The 12,353-nt window shown below is 44.8% G+C and overlaps 2 protein-coding genes across 4 annotated transcripts in view; both read left to right on the top strand.

Moving 5' to 3' along the window:
• The window catches only part of SCAF8 (SR-related CTD associated factor 8), a 170,033-nt gene extending 160,720 nt beyond the window's left edge, over positions 1-9,313 (top strand). The window contains exons 21-22 of one of the 2 annotated variants that reach the window (XR_012775288.1): positions 6,868-7,024; positions 9,136-9,313. The gene's annotated coding sequence lies outside the window, so the exon portion shown is untranslated. Of the gene's footprint in view, positions 1-6,867; positions 7,029-9,135 lie in introns of those variants that run through there. The other variant, XM_075498949.1, reaches the window with a different exon arrangement.
• Positions 6,914-12,353, top strand: part of TIAM2 (TIAM Rac1 associated GEF 2) — a 143,979-nt gene continuing 138,539 nt past the window's right edge. For both annotated transcript variants that reach the window (XM_075498947.1, XM_075498946.1), the window contains exon 1: positions 6,914-7,024. The gene's annotated coding sequence lies outside the window, so the exon portion shown is untranslated. The remainder of the gene's footprint in view (positions 7,025-12,353) is intronic.

Raw genomic sequence — 12,353 nt, 5'->3', positions numbered from 1 at the left:
GTGAGCAATGACCTGTTGATAATTTTGCTAGCTTTATGGAAATCTGAGGCTCACCTTTCTACGTGCAACTTTGGCTTTCTTTGTTAGCTTCATGAAGCATTTCACAGAAATAATCTCTAACTCTTTTTCTGCAAAAGGTTTTCATTTCTTTTGAAATTTTGCTTCGGAAATGAAGAGCTGCTTTTGTCCCCCTCCATCCTGAACAGTAGCACCGTTTGTGGGTTGTTCCAGGGGTATTCAGCCTGAGCTCTGAGAATAATGCTGCTGTTGCTTTAAGCCCACAGCGTTGCTTTATATAGATATGGCCTGGTTTATAGTATTGCTTTAAATACACAATAAGAGAGTTCATCTCCATTTCAGAAAAGGTTTATGACTGATCTCTGCCTGGCAAGGAATGTTTATTTTCTTAAGTTGCTTCACTGCAAAAATGTTTTGAAATTGAGAGTCCCAAGTTGGTGATGGGGCCTCACTTGTGCTCTCTGCAGATCTAGTCCCTTCACCACTAGAAAGCTGTGGTTTTGTGATGGACCTCATGTAGATCAGGCTCAACTCTGGTATTTCTGTGTCCCTTCCCCATTAGTCACCCTCTTTTTAAGTCTGCATCATTGAACTGATCTATGGTTGTTGGCAAGACCATCAGAAGGCTCAGTAAGATTTAGCTATCGGTCCCAGTCCTTTGCAATAACATAAGCTTATTTTCTTTTCTCCATAGCTTGTTGATGATGAAATCACCTTGAAATAAACAATTTTAGAAAAAACCTTTCCACCAGCAGGCATAATGGCAACAGAGAAGGGATTCACAACGGACTGATTTGGGATGCTCTTAAAATGGCATGCTGATGTAGGATCAGCTTTCTCGCTTGACTTCTGCTGATGCCACATATTGATTATGTATTAAGTTGACAGAGGCCAATGGAAAAATTCTTTCTAACCATGTACCAGGAGTTCTGCGGGGCTGTGGTGTGTCCTGCGTGGTGGCTTGTGCTTTGAAAGTGAATAAATAATGCCAAGTATGGGAAGAAGCGTACACAGGAGAAGAGATGATATGAAGCATGTAATTTAGGATGTGGAAGAGAAGGCTCTGCTCCTCCCTTCCTGCCCTGCCTAGCCTGGCTGTCTGGTCTGCCCCATGTCTGCCTTCCTAATGCCACTTTCTGGTGACCAGGAGAAGGACTGGGCTGCTCCTGTAGACAGAGCTGAGTCACCACCAACTCTACCTGCCACCTTGCAGGAGACCTTCCTGGACAAAGGGAGATAGGGCAGGAGGGTTACTTGCTTGAAATCACCTGGGGATCAGCCATTCTGTCCCTAGACCTGTGGGAAGGAGATGACCTCCCTTGGTCACAGGGCAGTGGGCAAGGAGAAGGTCATGCCATGGGGATGCTTTCTATTAATGTGTAGAGACCAGGAGGGGATTTGCATGGAAAGAGAAGAGTTAGCCAGTCCTTCTTGCTGTTCAGAGCATCAGCAGACAGAACTGTGACCCTAAGGGCAGGTGAAGGATGAGCTTTACCAGACTAAGGGCAGCGTGAGTTGTGGTGCACAGATATGGTCAAGGAAGGCTTACCCCTTTTTCAGGGGTGAGAGACTCATGATCAGGCTGTAGGCCAGCCTGCGGCTGGAGGAATTTTTATGAGAGCTTAAAAAAGAGTGAGGAGACCTTTAAATAAGGTTTTCTCTTTGATTGTCTTCCTCAGTGGGACACTGAAACCACTCGCTGGATGGGAGTATACCTAGTTTCAGTTGTGGTATGTACATAACGCTGTGTACATTCTTGTCAAGTATCAGTGTCATCCTTCATTGCTTGCCCCAGCCAACTAATTCATGACTGCAGTTCTTTGGCAGGGCTTTGCAAATGCGTATTGAACCTCCAGCCTGGGTTTGTTTATTTTGTAAAAACACAATAATTGAAAAAAATTAAATAGATGGCTACGAAATCCAAGGCAAGAAAATGTGAGACTTCCTAAAGAATAAAGTGAAATAAAAAATACCTCAGAAGGTTAACGTTGAAAGTTTGGGTTTTTTTGTTGTGTTGTGGGCTTTTGCTTTTTTTTTTTTTTTTTGAAGTTGAATAAAGAGGAAAGCGGTTTAATGCAGAACTAATTAATGCACATTTCTCTGGGGTGGAGTGATCTCTGTTCAGTCACACCTTCTCCAGAGTAACTCAAGTGGATTAATCAATGATCATCTTTCTAATTAAACTGCTGAGTGGAGAGTTAGAGGCTTTAGCTATGATCATTAGTTTTGTGTAGAATCAGTGAATGAAAGGTAAGTAATGTTAACAAGGTGTTCTTATTTCTCATAGGATCAGTCAAAGGTTAGGAAAAAGGTCAGCGCTTTTGTTCATGTGCTGCCTCTGAAATGTAAATCATCAACAACAATAAAAAAGTACTTTCAAGTGCTTTCAGATATATATTCTGAAAATAGCAAGAAAGGCGGGGGACGAAATGCCTTGGATCATCCCAGACATACATAACCTGCTTGGCTTAGTTCTGCATCTGACAGAGCAGTTAGGGTAGATCCTGAAACTGCTCAGGAATGTGAAGTTTCCCGAAACAAACACCCAGGCGCAGGGAAGTGAAGTCCAGCTTTTCTCGCGCAGACGGCTTCTGCCTTCTGGGCAGAGCTGCACCCTGTGGCACAGCCCTGCCTTTGTGGGCAGGCCGAAGGGATGCGCTCGGGCAATGGTCCCTTCCCGCGGGCCGGAGGGTTTGCTGCCCGTGGGCAGAGCTGATGCTCGGTGTGTCACGGGGCAGCCTGGACTCCCAGGAGCTGTGCTGCTGCTTGTACTGAATATACGCTGGCTGCGTTTGTCCGGTACACGGGCACACTTAGAGTTGTTCCATGGGGCTGAAAAAGTTGTGGGATTTTTTATTTTTTTCTGTAAGCAGGAGCAGCTTTTCTTGGTATTGCGTCTGATCTGCAGACTATTCCTGAGTTTCTCCAGGGGAAAGAGGGGGGGGCAGAAATCCAAGAAAACCACATGCAGCAAACTGATGGACTGTTGCAGAAAGCTACAACAGCTGCCAAAGGCTGTTCACCGGTTGTTGGTTGAACACAGATGGCACAGAAGAAGTTAAAATCTCTCTCCCGTCTGATGATCGAGAGGTCAAGGTCTGGATGTATATACTGCGAGTAACTATCCTGCAGAGCTGTTTGCAGTGCGCTTTATAGGAGGGCACTGTGCTGTCATTAGTTTGGGTACAAGCAGCTAACCCTTCAGGGGAACCACATGAACAAGTGTCACCTCTCTGCTTCCTTCCTGCCAGACCTGTTGAGGTTTGGTAGCGTCTCATACCTCCCTTTCCACATAGGACATGTACTACAGCTGAAGCGAACGGAGGTGTTTGCAGAGCTGTGTTCCTGAATTGCTCAGCACCTCGTCATTGTACACTGGCTTTGACCAGGGGCTATAGTTTGTACTGAAGATGTCTGGCAAGCCAGCGAAAAAAAAAAAAAAAAAAAAAAAAAAAAAAAAAACCAAAAACCAACCCAACAGTTGGTGTTTGCTCCCTGCTCGTGCAGGTGGCATCTACCCTGAGTTTGTACAGCCCTTCCCAGATAGCAATTGAGGACCTACATCTGTGACTTGAATGTTGCTGTTGAGCATATAATGTAATTCACTCTTACTTTACAGTAGAACTGGAAGGGCCCATGGTATCTTTGTACTAATGTCTTTACTTCACTACCATACCGGCTAGCCATTTGCTGGTGTTTATTTTTGTGTACCCCCCTATTCAGCAGGAAAATGAAAGTGTGAGTATGAGATTAATGCCAAACTGAAGTTCTGGTACCATAGCATTTACTGTCTAATCTATTCTGTTAAGACATTCACAGCTATGCCTACCTGCCTGTCCTTAACTAAATGGCAGAGGCTATGGTGTTGTATTTGCCATGTTTAGTGCATGGGATTTTGTCATTGTTAGTATACAGGAGGCTAGAATCTGTCTGGGATGTGTGAGGTTTATGTGACTTGTTACTTTAGCAGAGCAGTTCTTTGTCTTTTAACTACTACTTTCTCTTTTACTCTACTACTTACCCTTCTCCCTTTTTTTGGACGTGTGAAAGATTTTTTCAGATTGCTTCCTTCAGAAGTGCTTTGCCCTGGGTAGAAGTTTGATGAGAAACCTTGGTATTAAAAGACTTGTGTTAGGAAAGGGGAAAGGGGAGTGTTGCAACGTCACCGGTGTAAGATGCCTGTTTCCTCCTAGCCTGCTGTAAAAAGATACTTGAATGGGTAAAGCTCTGTATGTATGCGGCAACATCCTACCCTTTATTTGAAGGCCTATAGATTTTCCTTATGTTAAGCATTATTATTCAGGACTGCGCAGATACGGGGAAACAGCTATCACAGAGCTGGTAGAGCATTGCTGGGAGGTTTGTATTCACCGTGGCAACCTTCCTTCAACGTTTGATGGACTGTTTGTGGGGGAGCATCGTGACCTCCCTGAGAGGTAGCTTGCTGGGAGTGCTGGAAGCACTTCAGAAAATCTGGCCCTCTTCCCTGGCCAGGAAGTTTTCTTCCAACAGAGCAGGATATTGTCCTTAATAAGTCTCCGAGTAAGACCTGACTGGTAGGGAGCTCTTGTATTACTTTGCCATAAATTGGTTCTTTTATATCAAAAGTAGTACACCATCTGCCTGCTATAAACGTTGTGCTCTCATTTCTGCCTGTTCTTGCCTAGATTGAAATGTTTCAGCTGTACTTTTACAACTCTGGGATGACTGGGTGTTAGTACCATGAGGTCACCTGGGCTGTAATTAGCTAACAGCCAGCTGCATTTCCCCTATAGTTATGGGCCAGCAAAAATCCAGGGGAGCCAGGTTTGCCATGAGGGAAGAGTTTAACTCTACATTGCTGAAATTACATGTATATACTGACACGGGCCTTGCATTTAGCGTCATACTAGGTCTCACTCTGTGTCTATGAAAGCGTCAGTAAAGAAGCCCCATCTGTGAAGAGCTGGAAATGTGGTTCCAACAGGAAAGGGAAAATACCCGAGCAGCTCTCTGCAGTGAGGTGGAACACGGGAAGAAAAAGTGCACTTCTCAGCTCAGGGATTTTGCAATCATGTGGGTGAGAGCAAGCTACTGTCCAAGTCTTTTGAGTCTTAGTTGCTGGTGTTTGGGAGCTGGGTACCATGCTGAAGGAAGCGCTGCGTCTCTTTGAGGAGTGGATCCATGCTGTGCCATTGTGTAGGAAAAGTAAGTATGACAAAAAGTACACGTCGGGCATGGTAGCAGGGCTATGAACTTTGCGACAGAAGGGATCCGCGACGCGTGGGTCACGGCGGTGTTATCTGAACGCCATCGTCGTGGCACTCGCAGCCCTGCCCTGCCGCGCTTGGCTCTGTGTCTCTTACAGCGACGATGAGGAGGGGTTTGGTGGTCTGTGCTCTAAATGTTCCGTGTAGAGAGATACATACCCTTCCCCACCAGCAAAGCAAGTCTCTATTTTGCATTTGGAACTTTACAAGTGGTTTTATGGTAACAACTAAGAAAAATATTACTTACACCTTATTACTCACGTTTCCTCTTGGGTGTAGCTTGCAGCCTGATACTGCTCTTTACTTTGCTGGCCCTCTGTTAATTTGTCCCTTTCCTATGGCGGTTTTGCAGCTTGTATTATCTGCTATTTTGTCTGCATTTTATTTTAATGGGGCAGCCTTTTTTTTTGGTGAAGTCAGCTTGGGACTTTGCTGTAATTTCACTGAGTAATCTTATAAAAAGGAAACTTCTAGTACTGTGTTGCCCTATTTGTATGCTTGACAGCTTTAGATGGAGGAGTAAGCCCTAGTTTCTATTTTACATGTTTACATGTAACAGTTGGGAATCTGTTTTGTTGTATATACTGACTCCATCAGCAGGCTTTTCAGTAAGATCTGCCTTTTGAAGCGTGAGTACGATAAAATTCTCATGTTAGTTTTAATTCTGTGGTATGTCAGTTTAACTGTTGTAGAAATAAGGATATTTTTATGACAAGGTGCTGTGTGCCGTGAAGAAGCTGTTGAAAATCAGCCGTGCCAATTTAAACATCACAAGAAATATTGTAATACAGTCTGACACTTTGCAGCATGAAAACGACAGACTTTGTAGAGCACCAAGTTCTCCTTGCCAGCTTTTGGGAGCTCAGTTAGACACCACCGTCAGTGTATTTGTATTGAACAAGAAGAGCGGCTATGTCTTCTGTCTTGCCATTTTCAGGTGGTGTGGGCAAAAGTGGCATGGGTGGCTGGTTACTCCGTATCGGTCTGCTTGAGAGCCGTGGCTGGCTTTTCAGAGCCTGGCTCGGCTGGTGCAAGAAAACTTCCATGGGAGATCTTTGTAGCTGACGCACAGCTATTTTGCAGTGGCCGTGGCTGGGATTTTATAGCCTGTCCGGGCCTGGGATGCGAGAAGCTTTAAATAAGGACATAGGGGAACTGGCCTGAAGGGGCTCTTGCATGGGTCTCAGTCCCGTTGTGGTGCAGGCACGGTTCGCGGGCTGTGCCACCACTGTAGAAAAGGGACCGTGCTGGTGCTGGCCTGTTTCAAGCCGCCTTTCCTGGTTGTGCGTTTCCCAGATGGAAACCTGGACAGCTTAACAAAAACTCCTCTTGAAGCATGTGTTTGTAATGTGTTGCATTACCGGTTTCTAACTTCCCTTTGTATATAGAGAGAAGTTTTTAGCTGCTGCGCACGAGCGGTCCATGCAAAACGCCAAAGTGAGGTGTGAATTGAGCAGAGATGTTTCTAGCTGGTTTTTTTGCATGCGAGTTGTTGGCTTTGCATGGGAGAGGTTAATGATGTAGTTGGCAGTGGTTCAGATACATTATTTCTAATGTATCTAGGGACACATGTGTTAACAAAACAGTTTTTGTTTTTCAGATTGCCAGTGCTACGAAAATAGAGACTTCCAGCAAAAAGTCTTCAGCTCGTGAAGCGGCAAGGGCAGTGTTGAGAATCCACCCCACCCACCCTCCGTGCTTTCACCCCAGGATGCAGAGGGAAACAGGGCATGCGGAGAGCAAATAAATTACGTAAGGTTTGTTTGTTTTTATTTTGTCGGTTTGTTTATTTCTGAATGTATAAATTGGATTATGAAACAGTTATAGGCCAAGGTCCAGATACAACCAGCTTAAAATTTGCTTTAGTCCCTGGGTCTTAACGTTTCATATTGGCTGGGTGCCTTTGCGGTTTTAGAGTCAACCAATAGTGAACACCAGCACTGGGGGGAATGTAGGCTATCTGAATTGTTTCTCTCGAGGCATTCATCCAACTCTTAATGCCTCTGACTTCAAAATAGGTTGTATTTACAAAACTTCAGTCCAGACAAGCATCCAAATCTGTAAATAGCACAGATGCAGTTTTCTATACTTAACTTAAGGAGGGAGAGGGAGGGGTTTAGGCTTTTTCCTGCCCAGCTATTAAGAGTGTTATGATGTGGTAGATGTCTATCAAAGGAGAGGGAATGGATGAGCAGTTTCTGGTGTAGACTGCATCGTTCCAGAATTAGACAGAAAATTACCAGCAAAGAAATGCCCTGCTCCTGATGTCTCACCGTCCCCAAAGGACAGAGCGGCGCTGAAGTTTAGTTCTGGTGTCTTTCTGCTGTAGTCACAAATCTTACTCATGGCATATGAGAGAGAGACGCACGCTTTGGTTGAGGGTTTGAAAGACCTGGTGCAACTGAGCTTATGGGAGGGCAGGTTTCCTCCACCCCCTTTAGTTTTGTCATGTGAGATAAAGGGGTTGTTTTAGAGATTTTAAAAGACTTAATCATGATATTTTATAAAAGGGTGATGAGAGAGTGTTTAATCAACTTTTCATTATTGTTAATTGCTTCAGCATTGTTTGCCGTTATTAATTGAAGAAACCCCACGTTGTTGTCAATACCGTGCTATCTACTACACCATGTATGCTACTAGTTAACACAAAATCCAGACGTGTTTGGGCTTTGTAGCAGGAATCCACTGCACAACCCTGACAAAGCCACCTTTTGGGAAGTTCAGGCCTATGGGCAGTTCTGCACATCACAAAGTCCTAGGGAGCAGGGTTGGACCTGAACACATCCAGTTCATCCTCATTCCCCAGGAGTTTCTGACGCGAACTTAAACACATCACTGGCAAGGGCTGCAGTTTCAGAGGGTTTCAGTGTCATCCCGTGCTAGGACAGGATTGCTTTTCTTGCCTGACAAAATACTTTGGGGCAAAATTGTGCTGAATAAACAAGAGAACTCTCCAAGTTGCAGGTTTTTCTCTGACTGACGCACACCAGGCAGGTGACTCTTAGACCTGATTGTTATATGATATTCAAACAGTTAAAAAAATTTAAAAATATGTATATTCAGTTTATTTTGTAACCTACTCATCTCTTAAAGTCAGCATGTAATGGAGCATTGCTACATTTTGTAATGACTTTAGAGTTCTGATACTTGAAGGGAACTTAGGGCACCAGTGCCACAGAAGTAGATATGCATGAGCTCTGCATTTGCTGTTCTTTGGTTAATAGAGTATTTGACCCATTCTTTTCTAAAACAGACAGGTTATTTTTAATACTAGCTTATACATTCAGGATATATTATAAAATGAAAATGGATTTGCAGGAATGATCAGTGTTATGTTGAACATGATTACAACAGTCTAGAAGCTCTTCTGAATTTTTGAGTTTTCCCTCCTCAAAAAGGTAAAGTAATACAAACAAACAACCCCAAAATAGTCAACTTCTAACTAATTTTGATAAAAGGACAGCCGTGATGCTGTGCCATTGTAATTGATACAATTAGGCTTACTGTGCCGGTGTGTTGTGCCATGCTCTTTTGCCTCAGGTTAAAAGTGTGACTGAGACTTTTATACACTGCAGCACTCATAAAAAGTCTTAATTTGTCATGTTAGTCAAGCTGTTGGGGGCTCGTTTTTTTTGTTTGTTTCTTTTTGTTTGACCTGTATTAATAAGAGGAAGTATTGGACCGGATTCTAAAATATAATGAAACTAATGTCTGTTGGGGGATTGGCTGCCACAACCGTCAGAGCCTGCTGGTTGGTTTTGCCATGTTTCAGTGCTGTGGGGTAGATGCACTATTTATTGCCTTGCAAGTTCTTCAGCTTTTTAACAGTCAGTATGTTTTGTTTCTTTTTGATTGTGATCACCTGCAGCTTTCCAAAAAGCAGTGAAAACCCAGAGCGAGTTTGTCAGTGGCAGAAGGTGAATTTGAGAATCATGTGAAGACATGGAAGAGAAAATTACGGCAGGCAGATTCCTAATGATAAACGTACCAAGAGCATCCTAAAATTATAAAGCAGTGTGGTGCATTAAAGCATTAATTTGCATTTTTGCTAAGGCGTAGCTGCATTTTTGGACTATCCCTGTAATTCTGCTCTGTTTATTACCTGCTGACCGGTTCCTGGGGTGGAAGCAGCAGGAGCTGTGCCTGCAGCGGTTCCCTGACGTAGTGGTTTCTATCAGACAGAGCAATGGGACTCCTAAGGTTACTTTGAAACCTGGGGTCTCCCACTGTAGACCAGCAGACTGAGTTGAACAGGAATCTAATTAAAAAGTCCAAGATATTGAATAAAGCTCACAAGTGCCATCTGTTCAGTTTTACAGCCTGAAATTACTTGGTGAATCGCAGTAACAAGTTTGATTGTTCCTGCATTTGTGTTGCAGCTGAATTTTGCTACAGCAGCTGGCCTGTACAAGCAGAGCTGTGCAGACTCTGTTAGTGTTAATAACCGCTTGGGCTTCACTAAGTATTCCAGCAAAGTATGTTCTGGAGATAGAGGTGGTTTAAAACTTAATCTCATGAGGAAGGCATTGATACCCTGCAGGCCCTGTGCTGATTTACCAGCTTAGAGCGTGCTTGGAAGGGGCAGCATGTGCTGGACACTGAGAAGGTACCTGGCAAGGCGTGCTTCCTCGGGCTCTGCAGGACCAAGCCCTTCCTGGCTGGCTGGAGTTCCCGCTGGAAGGAGGCAGGTGGATCGTTTCCTTTGCAGGGCGGTGGGCTCTGCTTCCCTGGATCCCAGGGCTCTTGGTTCATGCAGCTGAAGAACCCACTTGCTGTGCATTGCACGTAGGCTGCAAAGTGTCGCTCTGCCTTTGGGCACCGCTCAGAAGACACAAGCATGCACGCCCGTACTACACACAGACTCTCAAGTTGCTCTGGAGAGTGATTTCTTGCCCATGCGCGAGGTGTTGAACGCCTGAGTTAGGAAGAGAGCTGGTTAGCGTGAGGTCTAGAGCAGAAGTTTTATGAGGAGCGGCCGAGGGAACTGGGATTGTTTAGCCTGGAGAAAAGGAGGCTGAGGGAAGACCTCATCGCTCTCTACAACTACCTGAAAGGAGGCTGTAGAGAGGCGGGGGTTGGTCTCTTCTCCCAGGTAACAAGCGATAGGACGAGAGGAAATGGCCTCAAGTTGCACCAGGGGAGGTTTAGACTGGATATTAGGAAATTTTTCTTCACTGAGAGGGTTATCAAGCATTGGAACAGGCTGCCCAGGGAAGTGGTTGAGTCTCCATCCCTGGAGGTATTTAAAAGACGTTTGGATGAGGTGCTTAGGGACATGGTATAGTGGTGGTGGTCTTGGTAGTGTTAGGTTTACGGTTGGACTTGATGATCTTGAAGGTCTTTTCCAACCTATACGATTCTGTGATTCTGTATGGATGTACTGAAGGTGGTAAGAGTGAAGTACCTCTTGGTATGTGTTCGTGCTGGATCTTCAATGGTGGTGTAGCCTGAGGAAGATGGACACCTGATTTTTCAGAAGAGCCTCTTTTGAAGGAAAGCTGATGTATAATTGAGATAAGTAGGTCACTATGTGCTTACTTTAATAGCTGTTTAATTATGACCCAGAATTACTTGCATATGCAGTAAGACTGTGGACTCAGTTGTTTGATTAAGATATGATCATAACTCCATTTGTAGACTCTTGAAACAAATTGTTCCTAGGTTAAAGTAATTAAAAACAAGGCTTGGTTCTTTATCTCCTTTCCAAGTGAAAGTCTTACTAATGTGGTTGATTGGATGAGAAAATGCCAATCAGAAGTCTGCAGACCCAGGGGAAAAAAAACCCCAAATTTGTGATAGAATGACCGGGAAACTAATCAAACGTGGGGAGAAGGACATGCACCAGTGCCTTCACATAAACCGTGGAACAGAGCAATCTTAAAAACACTTCCAATAACGTATAATCTCAGTGTACACAACAGTGTACATTCAAACTTCATGCGAAACAAGGAAGGGACATGGCAGAAAGAAGCTTTGTGGCTGTTTGGGCAAGCCCCTGTGACTGATTTTCAAGTGTAGTCTAGAGGAGGAAAGGTTCAAAACGGGCTGAGGAAGTGGAAGAAAACTGAGGGAAGCCTTGTGGGCTGCTGGTTAAGCTCCGTATTCAGGAAACAATTTCTTATTGACAGGCAACAGCAGATAAACTCAGTAAACTCAGTTACCGATTTCCTAAATAATCGATCTGGTGTATGCATTTTTTTGCAGTGTAACCCTAAAAGGAATATATAAGGCCATAAAGACTTCAAGTTGAGATAATGTTTGTATCTCCAAAGTTGGCTAGCTGTAGTTACTGCCTATCCTTATTTTCTAGCCGTACATCAATTTCCCCATTGCCTCGGTGTTGTCTGTCACAGCCTCGTCCTCCACTGCCCGATGGCTTGACTGCACCGTTGGCAGGGATTATCAGCCTTGCTAAAGATGACACTGAAAAGTTAGGCATGCCTGACAAAGCTTCATGATGCCACCCTCCAGCCACAGGGCAGCTCTCCCTGTTACGTATATCCAGTTTGACACTTCTATAAGCTGGCACTGCTGGCAAGGTACTGAGATGAAAGGAGCCAAGTGGCACCTTTCCCCCGTGGAGCTGTTGGGGTGTGCCGTGGGAAGGGGAACGCAACTTCCCAGGGTGCCGACCGGCAGCCCCGCCGGGATAACTGCCTGTGTGCCCGCTCTTGCTCTGCGGCCAGCGAGATGTAGCTTGTCCTTCGTGCCGGAGAGCTCATCCTCCTTTGCTGTAACGCGAGGTGGCAGGGGGTTGGTGTGTGTAGGTAGCGTGGGTGATACCTGGTAGGCATCACACCGTGTTTTTCCTGGTCTGTATGCCAATTCTTGAGCACAAATGGTGGTGCTCTGTGCGTGAGCACGGGAGCAGGAGGAGTATCTGTGTCTATATTTCTCTAGGAAGCATTTTAACTGAGCTCACTGTCAGTCAGGGTAGATCATTGTTCTCCCACCTGAGCTGTACCACTGCGATCAACAGGCTACGGACATCCCTGCTCGAGGTTCTGACAGCTGCTGCTTTTTGTCTGCTCAAAGATGTACTCTCCTGCTGAGGATGAGCTCTCATTTCTGCTCCCTCTTTCCAAT

Source organism: Mycteria americana, chromosome 3, assembly GCF_035582795.1.
Source record: "Mycteria americana isolate JAX WOST 10 ecotype Jacksonville Zoo and Gardens chromosome 3, USCA_MyAme_1.0, whole genome shotgun sequence".
Taxonomy (NCBI): Eukaryota; Metazoa; Chordata; class Aves; order Ciconiiformes; family Ciconiidae; genus Mycteria; species Mycteria americana.
Note: the sequence above shows the minus strand (reverse complement) of the source record. Positions and strands in the feature narration are given on the sequence as shown.